This window comes from Rhinatrema bivittatum, chromosome 15 (genome assembly GCF_901001135.1).
Source record: "Rhinatrema bivittatum chromosome 15, aRhiBiv1.1, whole genome shotgun sequence".
In the NCBI taxonomy this organism is placed as follows: Eukaryota; Metazoa; Chordata; class Amphibia; order Gymnophiona; family Rhinatrematidae; genus Rhinatrema; species Rhinatrema bivittatum.
In genome coordinates, this window is record NC_042629.1 from 44,574,554 (window position 1) to 44,580,553 (window position 6,000).

Sequence of the window (6,000 nt, forward strand, 5' to 3'; positions counted from 1 at the left end):
AAATTTCAGACCTATTAGTAAAAATTTGTAACTTATCATTAAAATCATCCATTGTACCTGAAGACTGGAGGATAGCAAATGTAACCCCAATATTTAAAAAGGGCTCCAGGGGCGATCCGGGAAACTACAGACCGGTTAGCCTGACTTCAGTGCCAGGAAAAATAGTGGAAAGTGTTCTAAACATCAAAATCACAGAACATATAGAAAGACATGGTTTAATGGAACAAAGTCAGCATGGCTTTACCCAGGGCAAGTCTTGCCTCACAAATCTGCTTCACTTTTTTGAAGGAGTTAATAAACATGTGGATAAAGGTGAACCGGTAGATATAGTATACTTGGATTTTCAGAAGGCGTTTGACAAAGTTCCTCATGAGAGGCTTCTAGGAAGAGTAGAAGGTCATGGGATGGGTGGCGATGTCCTTTCGTGGATTACAAACTGGCTAAAGGACAGGAAACAGAGAGTAGGATTAAATGGGCAATTTTCTCAGTGGAAGGGAGTGGACAGTGGAGTGCCTCAGGGATCTGTATTGGGACCCTTACTTTTCAATATATTTATAAATGATCTGGAAAGAAATACGACAAGTGAGATAATCAAATTTGCAGATGACACAAAATTGTTCAGAGTAGTTAAATCACAAGCAGATTGTGATAAATTGCAGGAAGACCTTGTGAGACTGGAAAATTGGGCATCCAAATGGCAGATGAAATTTAATGTGGATAAGTGCAAGGTGATGCATATAGGGAAAAATAACCCATGCTCTAATTACACAATGTTGGGTTCCATATTAGGTGCTACAACCCAAGAAAGAGATCTAGGTGTCATAGTGGATAACACATTGAAATCGTCGGTGCAGTGTGCTGCGGCAGTCAAAAAAGCAAACAGAATGTTGGGAATTATTAGAAAAGGAATGATGAATAAAACGGAAAATGTCATAATGCCTCTGTATCGCTCCATGGTGAGACCGCACCTTGAATACTGTGTACAATTCTGGTCGCCGCATCTCAAAAAAGATATAATTGCGATGGAGAAGGTACAGAGAAGGGCTACCAAAATGATAAAGGGAATGGAAAGCTCCCCTATGAGGAAAGACTAAAGAGGTTAGGACTTTTCAGCTTGGAGAAGAGACGACTGAGGGGGGATATGATAGAGGTGTTTAAAATCATGAGAGGTCTAGAAAGGGTAGATGTGAATCGGTTATTTACTCTTTCGGATAGTAGAAAGACTAGGGGGCACTCCATGAAGTTAGCATGGGGCACATTTAAAACTAATCGGAGAAAGTTCTTTTTTACTCAACGCACAATTAAACTCTGGAATTTGTTGCCAGAGAATGTGGTTCATGCAGTTAGTATAGCTGTGTTTAAAAAAGGATTGGATAAGTTCTTGGAGGAGAAGTCCATTACCTGCTATTAAGTTCACTTAGAGAATAGCCACTGCCATTAGCAACGGTTACATGGAATAGACTTAGTTTTTGGGTACTTGCCAGGTTCTTATGGCCTGGATTGGCCACTGTTGGAAACAGGATGCTGGGCTTGATGGACCCATGGTCTGACCCAGTATGGCATTTTCTTATGTTCTTATGTTCTTATGTTTCGGATACCGTATCGTTTCGGGAGGAGGGGGGCAGCCGAAATAAAATCGGCCCAAACCACGGGAAAATGAAATTTCCCATGGCGGGCTGATAACAAAGGCCGAACCAAAAGGTTCGGCCAAAAATTGAATCTGATTGGTGAATGAAAGAGGAGGCGGGCTTAGCCTTGTCCTCATTCACCAATCATGGAAAAAAAATAATATATCCCCTGAAAATAAGCCCTAACCTTTTTTTCGGAGCTAAAAATAATATAAGACCTGTCTTATTTTCGGAAAAACATGGTAGCTTGTAAGCAGACTGTGATAAGGGTAGTGTTTGTAAGATAAAGCTCCTTGGTTTCTGTTACAGAAACTAGTAATTTGGTAAATAGATCCGATGATGACTCTTGCTGCCTGGGTATAGAGTGACTCAGGACATTGCGCAGAATAAGTTTGACGGCAGATTCAGGATTAAACCAATCCCTAGAGATGGAGAGGCGGAACCAAGTCAGCAAACTTCCCATGAATTAGAAATGATACGGGGCTTTGAATCTGAGTCCCTCATGGGGTTTTACCATTTTTACCACTTCAAAAAGTCGATCTCCTCACATTGTATTTGTGAGGTGGGTGGCTTGGTAGCCAAGTTTTCAGAAGGGAGGAAACCAATATGATTACCCAACAATATTCCATTCTAAGGATGACACTGTCATGAGGAATATGGTCACCCCCTTAAACACATCATTTACCTCTGTAAACACCAAAGGCATAACCTTCTCAAATATCAGAACCACCCTCCTTCTCTCTTGTTTGAGAGTAGCTTAGTGGTTAGAGCAGCAGGCTACAATTGAGGAAAACCAGCATTCAAATCCCACTGCTGCTCATTGTGACCTTGGACAAATCACTTTACCCTCTATTGGCTCAGGTAGAAGCTTTGACAATATAAGTGCATGTGTTCTTCGACCCTGGGACAGTGGTCATATTCTAGTGTACATGCTTGCATGTTATAAAATAGCCTGGAAGTGTGTACATATGTGCTCAATTTTAAATGGACGCGCACAAATCCCTTGTATACCGCATAATGGGGAAATGTTACAAGGGATGTGCACTAATATCAATCACCGTTTTCCCAGTTTGCCCAGTTAAGGGAAAGGACTTTCAACACCTTCCCCCCCCCCCCCTATTTTAATAGCCTCCCTTCACCTCTGTGACTTGCCTATATTTTTGTTTTAAAACTTGCACATCATCCATAGCAGAACTAAAGTTATACGGCAGGGGACCCCCAGGATGTGCACCATCTCTTGGCTAGGTTCCGACATGCCCACTCCCCACTCCTTTTTGTAAACATTTTATGTGTGCATCGGGAGATAAGTGTGTACACAGGCGACTTATAAAATCCGCTTGGCGTGCGCTGGCCCAACTTGTGCATATCTCTCCCAGTTTTGGCATGCGACAGACTTTTAAAATTCACCTATTAGACTGTAAGCCCTTTGAGGATCGTGAAATATCTACTGTACCTAAATGTAATCAGCTTTGAAGGGCCAAAAAGTGGAGTATAAAAATAATAAATAAACAACATGTTGAAATGAATGAATAACAGAGGCACAGGAAGATAGGGTGACATGAAAATTCACTCTCATCAGATCATCTGAGATTAAGGACCAAAACTGAAAGACTGGACCATAAAACTGATTTGAAGAAATCCCTTCCAACAGGTTGCCTCCGGTTATTAATGTTGCCATTTGATGTTAGGATTTACTAAGAGGAGCCTTGAGATGATAATTGTTTACAAACTATTCTATCATACCTGGGTTGCAGCGTTGATAAATACCAGGCAACTATTTCATGTAAGTTTTTATTGTGGATTCAATAAACAGATTTAAACATAAAAAGAGTTTGGACAAGTTCCTGGAGGAAAAGTCCAAGAGCCACTATTAGGCATGGGGAAGTCACTGCTTGTCCTGGTTATGAGCAAGAAGGATTGGGTCTGTTCTTCGGGATCCTGCTGGGTACTTGTAACCTGGATTGGCCACTGTCAGAGACAGGATGCTGGGCTTGATGGAGCTTTGTTCTGATCCAGTCTAGTATTCCTTATGTTCGGCCTCGTGTCCGAAATTAGCTTGACGGTTGTAAATTTTAATCTTTTTTTCAAAGAATGAAAATTCCCAAATCAGCATTCGTTGAAAATAATCTAAATCAATTACAGTGCCTCCTTGATAGCTGGGATTTTCTATCATCTTGGAGGAGACATTAATATTTGTATGTTTGAAATGCTCCTCCTACTTAGTTAATTCTACTAATTGTGATGGAGTGAAATGTGAAAGTTACATTTTTGGAGGGATAAAATAGCTTTTCGCTAATTGTACTCGGTGTGTGTGTGCGCGTGGGCACATGCGTTACTTTAGTTGGTATTTCTTTCCTGTATTCCTGTTTGGTGATATCACTGTACGTACATAGGGTGTTCTGATAATGATCCAGACAGCAGTATACCACCTTCTTTAGCTTCATACTAACAGGAGTGAGTAGGTAGGTAGATTTTTTTTTTTTAAGCTTTTAGTATTCTGTCCTTTGGAATGAAATACAAATTAAAAATAAATAGCAGATTTGAATTTATCTGGCTAAATATCATCTGCAAGTTTAACTCCAAACTTTGGTAGGAATATTATTTTGTACATCCTTTAAGCATGCAGAATCGGTGTACTTATGTTGAAGTACTTCTGCTCAACTTTACATTATAATCACAGAATAAGAATATCCTAGGGGCTGGGCATAATTATTTATGGCTTATAGAGGTGAGAAAAGGTGTATCTCACTATTTAATTAAAATGACAAGTACCCACTATCTAGCTCTGCCAGAAGGGAGTGAAGCAGACTCAGAAGGGTCCTTTTTCTGTGGCAGCCCAGAAGGGAACAGAATATTAGAAACCGGCTCTCCACAACCCCGGCACTCAGAGTGCAGCGAATAATCCAGCGGCCGGACCTGGCTCTAAACCTGACAGATCTTCCCCGGGGGAGACATGTAAAGGCAGGAGACCCCTTTTAGGAAGATCCATTTCCACTAGGGACAGAACAGGAGGAAGTACGGCTCTGCTGAGTCCCTATCAGCTGCCGTCTGCCTCATTTTCAGTACCAGCCTGGGAGTCCCCCAGGGGGAAAAAAAATGGCAGAGCCACAAGCAAAGCTGCTCGGAAAGGCCATGAATTAGCACACGTTTGAAACTTGTGAGCAGTAAGGCTAATTGTCAAGGCAGCCTTTCCTGATCCAAGCATGAGGTGAGTGAATGTAAGAAATAAATCCATTTTAAATAGCATTTTTTGGTAATTTTTTCAAAAGATAAATAAATTAGGAATGTATATGAAACATGCATGAATGGCCAATAAGTAGGGTTGAAGACTTGTTGATTGGCACTACTGCTGACAAGTTTCAAACTTGTGCTAATTCAATTCCTTTTTGCAGGGCCGGTACAAGAGTCTGTACCCCTAAACTCTTACAGTGCTCTCTCTCTCTCTCCTTTTGCAGTTTGAAAATGGCGCCCTTGCATATCTCGGTGGTGTCCCGACTACTGATGCCATTCTAGGCGGCCACCTAGTCCCACCTAATGGTTGTGCCAGCCTTGCCCTTTTGTGTGTTACCATGTATCCAATATATGTGCACATATTTTTCTGTGAGAAAGACTCTAAAATCCAGCAGCGGGTTTGCAGTCAACCAGGACAGCCAGAGCTGATGATGGGAATGCCTCTGAAGGCCCTCAGCAGCTGGTGAGTGATGTCAAAAACACAGCAGGCCTGAAGCAAACAGGAACAGCCACTTCAAATTTAGACCTCCAGCAAGCTAGGGAAACAAAAGTCACTCACCTTCAATATAAATATTCTTCCAATGTGGTAAGTACCTTCTCTAGGTAAGCTGTGTGCGACTCTTAAAAAATAAGACAGGAAATGGAAATAGGGTTCCTGAAAATTGCACAATGTCACCCTCACTCTCACCGTCTATACCCGTCTCCCACAGGCAACAGGACCAGGATCTCGGTCACCAGAAAGCTTGAAGCAACTTTCTAAATTTAGGGCCTGACCCTCATTGGCTGGGGTTACGTTCCTGGGAAGAAATCCAATGCCTCATCAAGCCATGTAGCTCAGTTTAACACTTTCAGGGAAGGATTTGCTGCTGCTGCTGCTTTTTCTCCAGTTGCATCCTGCAAGCCCTATCAGAACCCAAGACTCTCACAAGTTAATAAAAAGAAAACAGAAGCAGAGCCCTTGATATCGGAAACAGAATCTGTACAAAACTACAAATATGTGTCCACACATTCCCCAAGCTCAGGAGCTCAGGATTGATGAGCTCCTTTTATTCTGGTGGTTCCCCAAAACCGGGGCCTAATGAGAGAATCTTGGGACCCACTGAAAAATATTTATGTGGAGTGATTTAATTTAACAGAGTTA

At 41.7% G+C, this 6,000-nt stretch overlaps 1 protein-coding gene across 2 annotated transcripts in view; it reads right to left on the bottom strand.

Moving 5' to 3' along the window:
- Positions 1-5,589, bottom strand: part of DUSP27 (dual specificity phosphatase 27, atypical) — a 29,502-nt gene extending 23,913 nt beyond the window's left edge. For both annotated transcript variants that reach the window (XM_029579214.1, XM_029579213.1), the window contains exon 1: positions 5,419-5,589. The gene's annotated coding sequence lies outside the window, so the exon portion shown is untranslated. The remainder of the gene's footprint in view (positions 1-5,418) is intronic.
- Between the last annotated feature and the right edge of the window lie 411 nt (positions 5,590-6,000).